Genomic DNA, 13,930 nt, shown 5'->3' on the forward strand with positions numbered 1-13,930 from the left:
CAAAAATACTCGGCAGGACCCTCCTGAAAATGAAAGTCTTCGGAATCAGTGAGGCCTGTCCTTGGGAGGACAGGCGTAGTCTTGGTCGTCACAAGCGAACATTTGTTTCTCCACATTAATTTGTATCCCCGGGTTACCATCAGGGCTGGGCGCTGCAAGCTTAGCTTCTGAGATCTGATGAGACTGGCCGTTTTTTAAAAGGTAATTTCGGCATCTGGAGCCCAAGCATGCAACAACTTTATGCAACTTCTTGGTTATTTTGGTAAAGTCACGTAGAATGGAAATAAAATAATAAAACATAATAAAAAATAAAATTCTCACGACAATTCTGCCAAAACACAAGTAGCCTTCTTCAGGTGAAGGAACAGAACTGTCGGGACGACAGCGCTTCAATGAACGCTGCTAAGATTCGCAGGGTCTTTTGGGCTAGGTGGGAGAGGTAAAGCGCCTTGACAAAGGAGTTTACATATCAAACAGGAGAATTTAGCATTGAAATAGCTGTGTTAAAGTGTTGGATCATCAGGGTGTTAAAGTCAGAAATTAGCATGTAACTGGGAGATTAGCATGATGTTAATGTGAGGGATTAGCATGCGACTGGTCACGGAAATAGCTATGTTAAAGTTTCCATCTCAACAGAGGCATTTAGTATATGGACGCTAAAGGACTGCAACTACCCAACTATTATACAATTAACCGATGTGAAAAAAAACTAAGTATAAACTACATCAATATAATAAATGTACTCAATATGTTCTTCAATATGTTGAGCTATAAACATAAAGTAACTGTGTATACACTACACTATATAATGAATACCATATAGTAAACGAATTAATAAAACTAAAATATAAACTACATCAATGTTATTAATAAACTCTATATACTCTCCAATCAGCTGAGCTACTAACAATAACTCATTATACATTACAATGCCATATGGCGAAAAAATCGGTGGCGGTTTTTTCCTTCTTTCCAACGTTAGCACCACGGAGAGCGACGAGCCTCGTTCAGACGGACGAGTCCATCCATGCTCGGAACGGAGGAGGGGGGAGAAACAGCCACGATGTGCTGCTCTGTCCTGTGTTGCGTTACCACCATGCCATAAACTAGACTACTATACATTGTAACGTTATACCTTCCAATCTAAACTGCATTGTATAATATCGTATACACAGCCCAATGTAAGATCGAACATTATGCAGTATATTTATATGTCTTCAACTAAACTTTTTCATACATTACACGACTATACACCGTAATATACACTACCATAGACAAACCCACCCTTGAATTACACAATGCGTTACTTTACACTACCCTATACTTTAGACTGTAAAATGTTAGACTTGTAATATTACACTATGTATTATTCTACCAACCCTACTGTATACCACACTGCTGTATATTCACAATACAATTACGATACAATATATTGCCTTATGAATTATGTTAAACATTACAATGTTATACTATTTATTATTATAACATGCTATAAACCATACCATTGACCGTCGTGTGAAGAGGCAGTGCCAGCGAATGGACTGCAGTCTGAATGTCACCATAAAATACAATCAATTAAGAATTGAAATTGTTTATAACGTCTTTCCAATGAAATTTTCTTTTAAAGCTTTCGTGACTGCAGTAATTCATATTCTTAGTTCTTTCGGTAAAGTCACGTTGAAGGGAAACAACAAAATAATAAAATATATATAAAACAATAAAAATTCTCACGACGTTTCGACCATAACACAAACCAATTCCTCGACCACATCAATTCCATACACCCAGCCATCAGATTCACCATGGAGGTCGAAAAAGATGGCAAGCTACCCTTTTTGGATGTCCTAATTAAAAGGAGACCTGATGGTTCAATGAGCCACTCTGTCGACAGGAAAGCTACGCATACGAATGCTTACTTAAAACCGGATTCCCACCACCATCCATGCCAGAAGAACTCCCTCATCAAGACTCTATACCATAGAGCCCAATGCATTTCCGACCAGGAACACATTGCCAGTGAACTTAAGCACGTACACCAAGCTCTCAAGGCTAATGGTTACTCCGACTACACAATCCGCAAAGCCATCACTCCAGCCATGAAGAAGGATCCTCTTGAGGAGCCATTCAAAACCATCACCTTACCCTACATTGCGGGGGTCACAAAAAAGATCTCCAAAATCCTGAATAAACACAAGATCCAAGTCCGATTCAACACAGTACATAAAATCCGTGATCTGGTTCCGTCTGTAAAAGATGTGGCTCCAGACATACAGTACCCAGGCGTCTACAAACTAAGTTGCCTCTGTGGTAGCAGTTACATTGGAGAAACCAAACGACATATCTGGGACCACATCCGTGAACATAAAGCAGACTTGAAACACGGTAGGACGAGCACCTCAGCCGTGGCAGATCACTGTTATAATTCAGTGGGCTCACATGACATTGACTTCTCCAAGACGGACATTCTCTGCAAGCCATCCGGCTACCATGAGAGATTCGTTCATGAGGCCATCCACATATACAAACACAGAAACAATTTCAACCGAGAAGATGGATTCTGGCTTAGTAACCATTGGAAAGACGTTATAAACCATTTTGGTACTTAATTGATTGTATTTTATGGTGACTTTCAGATCGCAGTCCATTCGCTGCCACTGCCTCTTAATACCTTTCACACGACAGTCAATGGTATGGTTTATAGCAGGGGTGTCCAAACTTTTTTTCCCGAGAGCCACATACAGAAAAATATACGAAGGATTGGGCCACTCATTAGACGTGAGGTATACTGCCTCACTTCTCATGCACTAATATTGTCAAAATCAATCAAATGCAGGTAAATTACGTTTGATTATTGAACATGTTTGAAGAAAAAAAGCCTCCATCATAGCTCTTCATTAGTAGATTTAAATTTTATTTTTTACAAAAAGGTTGGCAGGTAATTCTCTCAGTGACAGCCTCAGATTGGTTCTTAGGGTGCTGATCCCCCTTCATTGTCCACATGAAGGGAGAGCCAAGAAGACAAATAGGGGATGTGGATATTTCAAGCTTATTACACAAATACATTATTGGGCTTGTTAACACATCAACTAACGTTTGTTAAAAAAATTGTCATCAACTTTAATTGACTGAATTTATGATTTAATTGGGCTTATTAACAAATGAAAACGGTGTGTATATTTTTAACTCACCTGTAATGGGAATAATGTTACGCTCAGTGGGAGCAGTGATGCTGCGCTTTGGTCTGAAGGATAGCTGGCAGGTCAGGAGTAAGTTTGGTGGTTGAGATGCGAAGGACGTCACGGAGATGGCTGTCGGTCGTTCTGGTTCTCAGCCTGCTTTTGTTCAGCGTTAACAGAGAGAATGTCTGCTCACATATGTATGTTGAGCCGAACAGACTCATGCTCACATATGTATGTTGAGCCGAACAGACTCATCATTCGTTTTGCATGGCGTCTCGTCAGAGGAAACTTGGCCTTTTCCAACCTCCGGTAGAAGTCAGGTAGGGAGAGAAGCTGATGCTGATTCTTCAGAGAATCATCACACTGAATTTCGATCAGTTCTAATTGCAGACTCTCCTCCACTTAAATTTTGATTTAAAGCTTTCGTGACTGCAGTAATTCATATTCTTAGTTTTTTCGGTGAAGTCACGTTGAAGAGAAACAACAAAATAACAAAATATATATAAAACAATAAAAAATTCTCACGACGTTTCGACCATAACTCAAACCTGATGATGACCGTTTGAGTTATGGTCGAAACGTCGTGAGAATTTTTTATTGTTTTATATATATTTTGTTATTTTGTTGTTTCTCTTCAACGTGTCTCCTCCACTTCTTTTGCATCCATTGAAAACGGAGCCGCAAACAGTGTGATTTCCTTCTCAATGACAGAAAAATCTTGGAAGCGCTGACTGAATTCTGTCATGAGAGATGTGGTCACAGACACATATTCTCCCATTTTTGCAGAGAGCTTGGCATTTGGAAATGCGCATTGATTTCGGTCAGCGTGGGGAAGTGCGCTACATTGAAGTTGCGCAGTTGTGACTCGAAGAGACGGAGCTTCGCACGGAATGCTTTCATGTGCACATACAGCTGTGGTACCAGCTGCTCTTTGCCTTGTAGTCTCTTGTTCGGGGTGTTGAGATGATCAGTGAGATCAACTAAAAAAGCCAGGCCTGCCAACCATAAAGGGTCACTGATCTCATGGAGAGGTCTGCCCTTTTCTTTCAAAAACTTGTCGATATATGATCTCAGGGAATAAAACCACTGCAGCACGGAGCCGCGACTGAGCCAGCGCACTTGAGAATGGTAGAGTAGGTCCCCGTATTCAGCATCGACATCAGAGAGGAACGCTTGCAATTCTCTGTGGTAAAGCCCTCGGGCCATAATTTTTTTTGACATTTTTCACAACTGTGTTCACATCGCCAAGCTGGATTATCTTGGCACAGAGGGCTTCTTGGTAGATGGTACAGTGCATTTTAACAGTCTCACCTCCGCTCTCCTGCACCTTGGCACTCACCATAGAAGCCATTCCTTTGCGCTCGCCTGTCATTGCTGGAGCCCCATCCGTTGTAATTCCACACAGCTTGTCCCATTTAAGTCCAGCCTGGTTAATTGAATCTGACACAGCTTCAAACATGTCCTTCCCAGTTGTTGTCCCCTTTAGACTCCGAAGATCAAGCACTTCCTCCGTAATGCAAAAATTCTCATTAACTCCCCACAAAAAAATTAACAGCCGTGCAGTGTCCGTGGCATCTGTGCTCTCATCACATGCAATCGAGTAAAAATCGAAAGCACAAGCTTTATCTGACACTTGCTGTTTTAAGTTAGCCGACAAGTCTTCAATTCGCCGCACAACCTTATTTCTGGACATACTAACATCGTTAAAATCCTGCATTTTCTCCAGGCACATTCCCACGACTTTAGTGAGGCACTGTTTGATGAAGTCACCGTCTGAGAAAGGTTTCCCGTGTAGGGCAATGAGTTGAGCTACTTCATTGCTGGCTATTGTTGCATTTTCTTGAGCTTTGTTAGCACGGAAAAAAAAACCCTGCTGCTGCGTTAGCAGGCTAGCTTGCCATTTGCTTTACCTTCTTTCTCCGCTCGGCGCCAGTGTAGGACGTGAAGGTCTGATGTTTCGTTTCATAATGCCGTCGTACATTGTACTCTTTCATCACGGCAACACTCTCATTACAAATCAAACAAACACACTTCCCCTTGGTTTCAATGAAAAAAAAATCATTTTTCCACCGAGTCTGAAATTTTCTGCACTCGCTTGCAATCTTGCGTCTCTTCGGTTCCGGCATTTCTGGTGACCCTGAGCAAATGTTTTCTTCGATTGCTTGCTTTGTGGAGACGCTGCCTTGTTCAAGACAATAGCGCCATCTAGTGTTTAAATTAAGAAATGCAATACAGTGGGCCATAGTCCATTATATTTTTAAACTTTGATACGGGCCAATTAAAAATGGATGGCGGGCCGCAGTTGGCCCGCGGGCCGTAGTTTGGACACCCCTGGTTTATAGCATGTTATATAATAATAAATAGTATAACATTGTAATGTTTAACATAATTCATAAGGCAATATATAGTATTGTAATTTTACAGTGAATATATGTGTGGTATACAGTAGGGTTGGTAGAATAATACATAGTGTAATATTACAAGTCTAATATTTTACAGTCTAAAGTATAGGGCAGTCTAAAGTAACTCATTGTATAATTCAAGGGTGGGTTTGTCTGTGGTAGTGTATATTACGGTGTATAGTTGTGTAATGTAGGAAAAAGTTTATTTGGAGACATATCAATATAATGCATAGAGCTTACATTGGGCTGTGTATACGATATTATACAATGTAGTTTAGATTGGAAGCTATAACGTTACAATGTATAGTAGTCTAGTTTATGGCATGGTTGTAATGCAACACAGGACAGAGCAGCACATCGTGGCTGTTTCTCCCCCCTCCTCCGTTCCGAGCATGGATGGACTCGTCAGTCTGAACGAGGCTCGTCGCTCTCCGTGGTGCTAACGTTGGAAAGAAGGAAAAAACCGCCACCCATTTTTTTCGCCATATGGCATTGTAATGTATAACGACTTATTGTTAGTAGCTCAGCTGATGGAGAGTATATAGAGTTTATTGATAACATTGATGTAGTTTGTATTTTAGTTTTTTTATTAGTTTACTATATGGTATTCATTAGATAGTGTAGTGTATACCCAGTTACTTTATGTTTATAGCTCAATTTATTGAAGAATATATTGAGTACATTTATTATATTGATGAAGTTTCTACTTAGTTTTTTTTCACATCTGTTTATTGTATGATAGTTGGGTAGTTGCAGTCCTTTAGCGTCCATATATTAAATGCCTCTGTTGAGATGGAAACTTTGACTTTAACATAGCTATTTCCGTGACCAGTCACATGCTAATCCCTCACATTAACATCATCCTAATCTCCCAGTTACATGCTAATTTCTGACTTTAACACCCTGCTGATCCAACACTTTAACGCAGCTATTTCAATGCTAAATTATCCTGTTTGATATGTAAACTCCTTTGTCAAGGCGCTTTACCTCTCCCACCTAGTTTAAACGACACTGCGAATCTTAGCAGCAGTCATTGAAGTGCTGTCGTCCCGACAGTTCTGTTCCTTCACCTGAAGAAGGCTACTTGTGTTGTGGCCGAAACGTCGTGAAAATTTATTTTTTTATTACGTTTTATTTTTTTTATTTTATTTCCATTCTACGTTACTTTACCGAAAGAACCAAGAAGATGAATCCCTGCAGTCACGAAAGCTTTAAATCTGAACTTTACGCAATTAAAAATCATAGTGTAAGATAAGACTACAATCGTTGTCTGCTGTGAGGATCTTCTGTACTCAGGGCCCCGAATGTTTGTGGCAAGTGAAAGTTTGTCTCAGCAAAATATAAGATTTCTCACAGTAGCATACTGTATGACCACACGTCGCTCTGCACCTTGTAGAGCCCATGGAACATGCTTTCTGAAGACATACACTTTACAGGCAGAGGCACCTAATGGACATGACCGCATGGCCACAAGCACAACAACAATACGTTCAGTAAATTCAGTTCAGGGCGATGCTTCGCGATTCGTCATACGTTTTTTGCGTGAGGCCACATATTCATCTGGCCAAATTAGCGTCATCTAGCCCTCCACTACCCTGAAGTGTTAAATGTGTAGTGACATCACGGGATGTCACTGTGTAGTGCCGGCCCTAGAGAGGCACGGCGTGCGGTGTATTGACATCGCGGATACCACTATGGTGTGGGTGTAGTACTGGCCCTAGAGGGGCTCGGTCAGCACTGATTGATCAGCTGGATGGCATCACGCTTGGCGTGCAGTGCCAGCCCGACAGGATAGGGTGTGGGAATGCCGGCCGTATGAAAGGGGTTACAAAAGGCCATGGCACTCTGGTTGACCCGAGAGGACACGTGACCGGTTAAGTCTACAAAGGGGCCCCAAGTGGGGTCTAGGGGTGGTCACGTGGTCGGGGTCCAGATCCTGCTGCTCGATGATTCTAGAAGGTGGTTGTGGCCAAGGGCGGAGCCAGCCACGCCACAGAGAATATAAGCCGGGTCCCCCAGAGGGACCGGCGTTGTTGTTCATCTTGAAGAAACCTTTGTCTGCGTCTACGTTCTACCGAGTCTCCAACACGTGGACCTGGACCCGAGTTGTGGTCCCGGTCTGTCGTAGCTAGTCATGTTGTAATTAGTGTAGTTAGCCTGGTGGTCACCACCACAGGTTATTCTGGGCCAGAGTTACCCCGTGTACCACATGGTGGGGGGGGGGGCGGAGGAGGAAGGCGATTTGTGAAATTGCCCCATATTTTAAACTATCGGCAGAGCAGAGAGATTGAATCCAATTACCGACCTCTAGATTGCAAGTCTAGGGTGGGGGGGCCATTGCACCACCATGTGTGGCAGCACCCCCCACTCTTTTTTTTCTTAGGGGCTGTGCTAAATAAAATAAAAACATTGAGTACAATTAAAGTGATGGGCCTTCTATCCCGATGATGGTGATGACATTGGCGATACTGATAATGATGCTGATGATGCTAAGTAAGGTTAGGACTCACATTGCCCTTCACGTATTTGGGGTCAGTGTGGACGTCCCGTTCCAGCCCAAAGTCGCAAATTTTGGTGATGTGTCGATGCGTTACCAGCAATTTCCTCGCAGCCAGGTCCCCTGTTGTATCTGTGTTCCCCCCTACTTGGGTGTCTGTATATACATCTGGGGTTATGTGTTTCCTCTCTCTCGTAAATTTAGCTCTTCTGTACCTGATGATGGCTGCTTGTGTTGCAACCGAAACGTCGTACGCTATTTAGTTTTTTTATTATTTCTTATTTATACGTGACTTTACCGAAAAAAACTAAGAGTAATTCCTGCAGTCACGAAAGCTTCGAATCAAGTCTGAACTACCTCTACGGGGAGGTATGAGGTTTGTGTCTTTGTGTTGTCTCTGCTTGTGTATCTGCCTTTGTTTCTTGGCTTGGATTTGTGTCTCTGTGCTGTCTCTGCCTGTGTGTGGGCCTTGGTGTTTTCGAGTGTGTGCTGCTGCACCCCCTTTGCTCCATGCATACCTCATGCTAAATTGTCCCATTGTCTCTCAGCCTTACCTTCTCTGCCTATTTAAGGCGACTTCACTGTGTGCGTGTCTGTGCTGGTTCGCTCTACTTGGATGTCTATGTGTGTGTGCGCGGTCTGTATTTTAAATTTCATACTTAACTTGCAATTTAGCAATCTTTGAAATAGCGTAATCAACCAAACTATGCATTAATTGTGTTTTGACCGACCGTCTGTGTTGCTTTATATGGTTTCCAAATGTTGCTAAACCCTGTTTGTTTGGTATGCTTCTCTCTCTGTGTCCCCTGTTGTATCTGTGTTAGTTCCACCCTACTTGTGTCTGTATATACATCTGGGGTTATGTTTCCTCTCTCTCGTAAATTTAGCTCTTCTGTACCTGATGATGGCTGCTTGTGTTGCAACCGAAACGTCGTACGCTATTATGTTATTTTATTATTTCTTATTTTTACGTGACTTTACCGAAAAAAACAAAGAGTAATTCCTGCAGTCACGAAAGCTTTGAATCAAGTCTGTAGTGCCTCTTGTTAAACAGTGCTTCAGTTAAACAGGAATATTAATAAATCTAGCAGCCATGACTTGAAAAGTAACAAATTTACATTTTGGGTGGCACTCTAAATCGTCCGGTAAAGCGTGTCGCCAATTATAATGTCTGCGTTTATCTGCGCGTGTCTGTGTACCCCCAGTGGAGGAATACGTGCGCAGCTTGCTGGACAACCCTGAGTTGATTGACCGTCTGGCACTGGCCTCGGAGCAGGTGAGACTCCGTATGCGTGCATCAGCTCTGCCCCCCCTCATATTTTTGGTGCGGGCCTGTACCCTTGTCCGACCCCTCACTTCCGCGTTGCATCCAGCTGCCTCACTGAAGAAAGGGACACTTGCCTTGCGCTGAGTACGACGTTTCGCTGGTTGTAATCGCCAGGGAAACGATATACTCGATTTGTAAGTGTTGTGGGTTTACTCTCCAATACACTGGCGTGCTGCAGTAGTAACTAATTGACACGTTTTGTTTTACGTAACAAACCTTACTAATTGGCTGTACCTGGTTAACTACACACATTTACGCGCTCTTACCCAAAAAACCTTTATTATGGATATTGGTCGCGATAGAATACGTGTTAAACAGCTCCCTTTTAGAACGTCTCATCCTCACCAGCAATGGTCAATCAATCAAATAAATCCTAGATTCATAACGTGGCATATTTAGCAAAAAGCAGAGACGGAAGGGTGAAACTCTAGAGGTAGCTCTATGATATCCGCTTTTGTGGAACGTTCTCTAACACGGATGGCCGTACTGCTCTGAGATAAATCAGACTGGATCCTTCGTCTCGTTACGTGATGGCGGTTGCAAAATTGTTGTTGACGCGTGCATGTGCCGTGCGTGTGCTGTGTACGTGTGCAGGATGTGGTGGAGTCCCGGGTAATCTTCCCCGAACGTCTCCCGCTGTCCCAGCTGCAGCAAGGTGTGCGCTCCGGCCGGTTTGTCCAGGGAACCTTCCTTGCGAGTCGTGAGAATTACCTGGAGGGGACTCTGAGGGTGCGAGGGGACGGTGACAGTGATAAAGAGGTACACGTTTCACAAGCCTGCGTCTGGAAGGAACAATGCTGTTCGATCGTATCTGTGTGAGTTTTAAAAACAAATTTATAATGAAGCAGTGGCATAGCCTTCTTGGCATGAGCAGTAGCTCTTAACCTTTACTGCAAGGCTGCAGTAAAGGTTAAGAGCTACTGGGCTAAAATATTTGTATTTTGAACGTGTTTTGCACCCTACGTAGGTGTCGTAGCCTGGCTCCTGCCCCTCCGGCCTGTGGGTCCTGGTGCAGTTGCACTGCCTGCACACTCGATAGCTACGCCACCACAACCACAGTATATACGTTAATTGTGACTACTTTAATAATAGGGTTTTTCCCTTTTTTTCTGGCAACAAAACTGAAACCTTTTACAAGGAATCATGTGTGCATTAACCACAATACTTGTGGTCAAAATGCAAACAAAAAACACTCTATGATAATATATACATTGTCCTTGAGACTGATTGGTCCACACCAGGGACGGCTTTCTTTTGAGCCTCGACCCAATTGGTGCGAGACCAGAGGACGCCAAAAGGCGTACGCATATATTGCAAATATTATCAGTGTGTTTTTGTTTGCATTTTCACCACAAGTATTGTGGTTAATGCACACATGATTCCTCGTAAAAGGTTTCAGTTTTGTTGCCAGAAAAAAGGGGAAAATCCTATTATATTTTGGTACTGGCAAAGGAGGTCTAATGATGGTTGTGACTACTTTGTTAACAAAATGAATGGTTCTAGATTTAAAGCTTTCGTGACTGCTAGGATCCATACTCTTTGGTTCTATTGGGTAAAGTCACGTAGGTGAAAATAAAATAACAAAAAATCACGACGTTTCGGCCACAACACAAGTGGCCTTCATCAGGTGAAGGGACGAGCCTGTCTGGAGAACAGCGCTGGAGTGGAAGTAGCCACGCTTAGATCACGACATTTAAGCTGTGTGAGAAGAAGAAAAAGACCACGCGCTTTGACAAAGGAATTAGCATATAATTTAGCATTGAAATGGCTCATTGAAATAGCTAAGTTAAAGTATACACATCCGCAGAGGTGCCCTTTGACAAAGGAATTAGCATCGAATTTAGCATTGAAATAGCTGAGTGATTAGCTAGTAACTGGTCACAGAAATAGCTATGTTAAAGTTAGAGTATATACATTCACCGAGGCACCTAGTACTGATCAAACAGGAGAATTTAGCGAAACACAACCACGCTCAGACATCGGACCTGTGTGCGAGCCTACAAGGTGTTCTGACAAAGAGATTAGCATAAAAATTAGCATTTGATTGGCGGATTTTAGGAAAGAGGTGGTGTACGTGCCGGTGGACTTGCAGTTTGGTGCGGGGGGGGGGGAAGGGGGGAGGGGGATGTTCTGTTTGAGAGGAGACCTGATGGCTCATTGGGGCATTCTGTCTACAGGAAACCCACCCACACAGATTCCTACTTGAAACCTGATTCCCACCACCACCCAGCCCAAAAGAATTCTCTCATCAAAACTTTATTCCATAGGGCTCATTGCATTTCGGACCAACACCACCTGACCAATGCATTAAAACATGTACACCTGGCCCTCAAAAGGAATGGTTACTCTGACCGTACCATCCGCCAAGCTGTCTCTCCCTCCATACAGAAACAACCACTTGATACTCCGGTCAAACCATCACACTTCCATATATCGCAGGCGTTACTAAAAAGATTTCCAAAATTCTAAACAAACACAAGATCCAGGTCCGGTTCAATACAGTACACAAAATTCGTGATCTTAATTAATTGTATTTTTACGATGACTTTTTTCGATTTAAAGCTTTCGTGACTGCAATGATTCATCTTCTTTGGTTCTTTCGGTAAAGTCACGTAGAATGATAATAAAATAATAAATTGATAAAATAAAATAACACAATAATATTCTCGAGACTCTCCTGTCTGGTAGGACAGTCTCGCCCCCTTCACCTGATGAAGGCCGCTTGTGTTGTGGCCGAAACGTCGTGAGAATATTATTGTGTTATTTTATTTTATCAATTTATTATTTTATTATCATTCTACGTGACTTTACCGAAAGAACCAAAGAAGATTTTACGATGACCTTCAGACCGCAGCTCTTTCGCCAGCATTGCCTCTTAATACCTCTCACACCACGGTTAATGGTATGGTTTTACAACATGGAGTATACTAGGGCCTCGCAGCTGTCTCTCTCCCCCTCCTCTGTTCCGACCATGGACGAACTCGTCCGTCTGAACGGGGCCCGTAGCTATCCGTGGTGCTAAAGTTGAGGGTAAGAATCCACCCATTTTTTCGCCATATAGCATTGTGATATATAACGACTTATTGTTGGTAGCTTAGCTGATTGGAGAATATAGAGTTTATTGATAACATTAAGGTAATTTATATTTTAGTTTTTATTGGTTCACTATATAGTACTGTGAATAGCTCAGATGTGTAGGCCTTGACTTCAACATAGTCATTTCTGTGACCAGTCACTAGCCAATCACACAGTTATTTCAATGCTAAATTCGCCTAGTTATTTCAATGCTAAATTCTCCTGTTTGATTTGTACTAAGTGCCTCGGTGAATGTGTATGGTCTGACTTTAACGTAGCTATTTCTGTGAGCAGTTACAAGCTAATCACTCAGCTATTTCAATGCTAAATTCTATGCTAATTCCATTGTCAAGGGGTGCCTCTGCGGATGTGTATGCTTTAACTTAGCTATTGCAATGCTAAATTCTATGCTAATTCCATTGTCAAGGGGTGCCTCTGCGGATGTGTATGCTTTAACTTTTAACATAACTATTTCTGTGACCAGTCACAAGCTAATCATTCAGCCATTTCAATGCTAAACTATATGCTAATTCCTTTGTCAAGGCGCTTTGTTCCTCTCACACAGCTTAAAGGCCGTGATCTGAACGTGGCTCTTTCACTCCAGCGCTGTCCTACCAGACAGTCTCGTCCCTTCACCTGATGAAGGCCGCTTGTGTTGTGGCCGAAACGTCGTGAGAATATTATTGTGTTATTTTATTTTATCAATTTATTATTTTATTCTCATTCTACGTGACTTTACCAAAAGAACCAAAGAAGCTGATCCCATCCGTGAAGGATGTCATTCCTGATTTACAGTACCCCGGGGTTTACAAATTGAGTTGTACCTGCGGTGATTGCTACATCGGTGAGACAAAGCGACATGTCTCTGACCGAATTCGCGAGCACAAAGCAGATTTGAAACACGGCAAAACGAATTCTTCTGCCATGGCTGATCACTGTTACAACGCTGTGGGGGATCACGATATATTTTTTTCCGATACCAAGGTTCTTTGCAAACCCACGGGCTTTTATCAGAGATTTGTTCATGAAGCAATTCAGATCTACAAACACAGACACAATTTCAACCGAGAGGATGGTTTCAAAATTAAGCAACCATTGGAAAGATGTTCTAAATCGAACTAAACATTAAACTAATTTCAATGGTACAGTATATTTTTCGAGTAGTGGTACCCCAAACTTTCACAGCTCTTATAAATTCCCATTTTCACACCATCAATAGGTAAAATCCCCCTCCCCCCTTTCCCCCCCCCCGCGCCAAACTGCAAGTCCACCGGCACATACACCACCTCTTTCCTAAAATCCGCCAATCAAATGCTCATTTTTATGCTAATCTCTTTGTCAGAACACCTTGTAGGCTCGCACACAGGTCCGATGTCTGAGCGTGGTTGTGTTTCGCTAAATTCTCCTGTTTGATGAGTACTAGGTGCCTCGGTGAATGTATATACTCTAA

At 42.4% G+C, this 13,930-nt stretch overlaps 1 pseudogene; it reads left to right on the forward strand.

The window, feature by feature from the left end:
* Positions 1–9,144, forward strand: part of LOC142929676 (exosome complex exonuclease RRP44-like) — a 75,462-nt pseudogene extending 66,318 nt beyond the window's left edge.
* The last annotated feature ends 4,786 nt before the right edge of the window (positions 9,145–13,930 follow it).

Source organism: Petromyzon marinus, chromosome 33 (assembly GCF_048934315.1).
Source record: "Petromyzon marinus isolate PM22_M1 ecotype Great Lakes invasive population chromosome 33, UKy_Petmar_22M1.pri1.0, whole genome shotgun sequence".
Classification (NCBI taxonomy): Eukaryota; Metazoa; Chordata; class Hyperoartia; order Petromyzontiformes; family Petromyzontidae; genus Petromyzon; species Petromyzon marinus.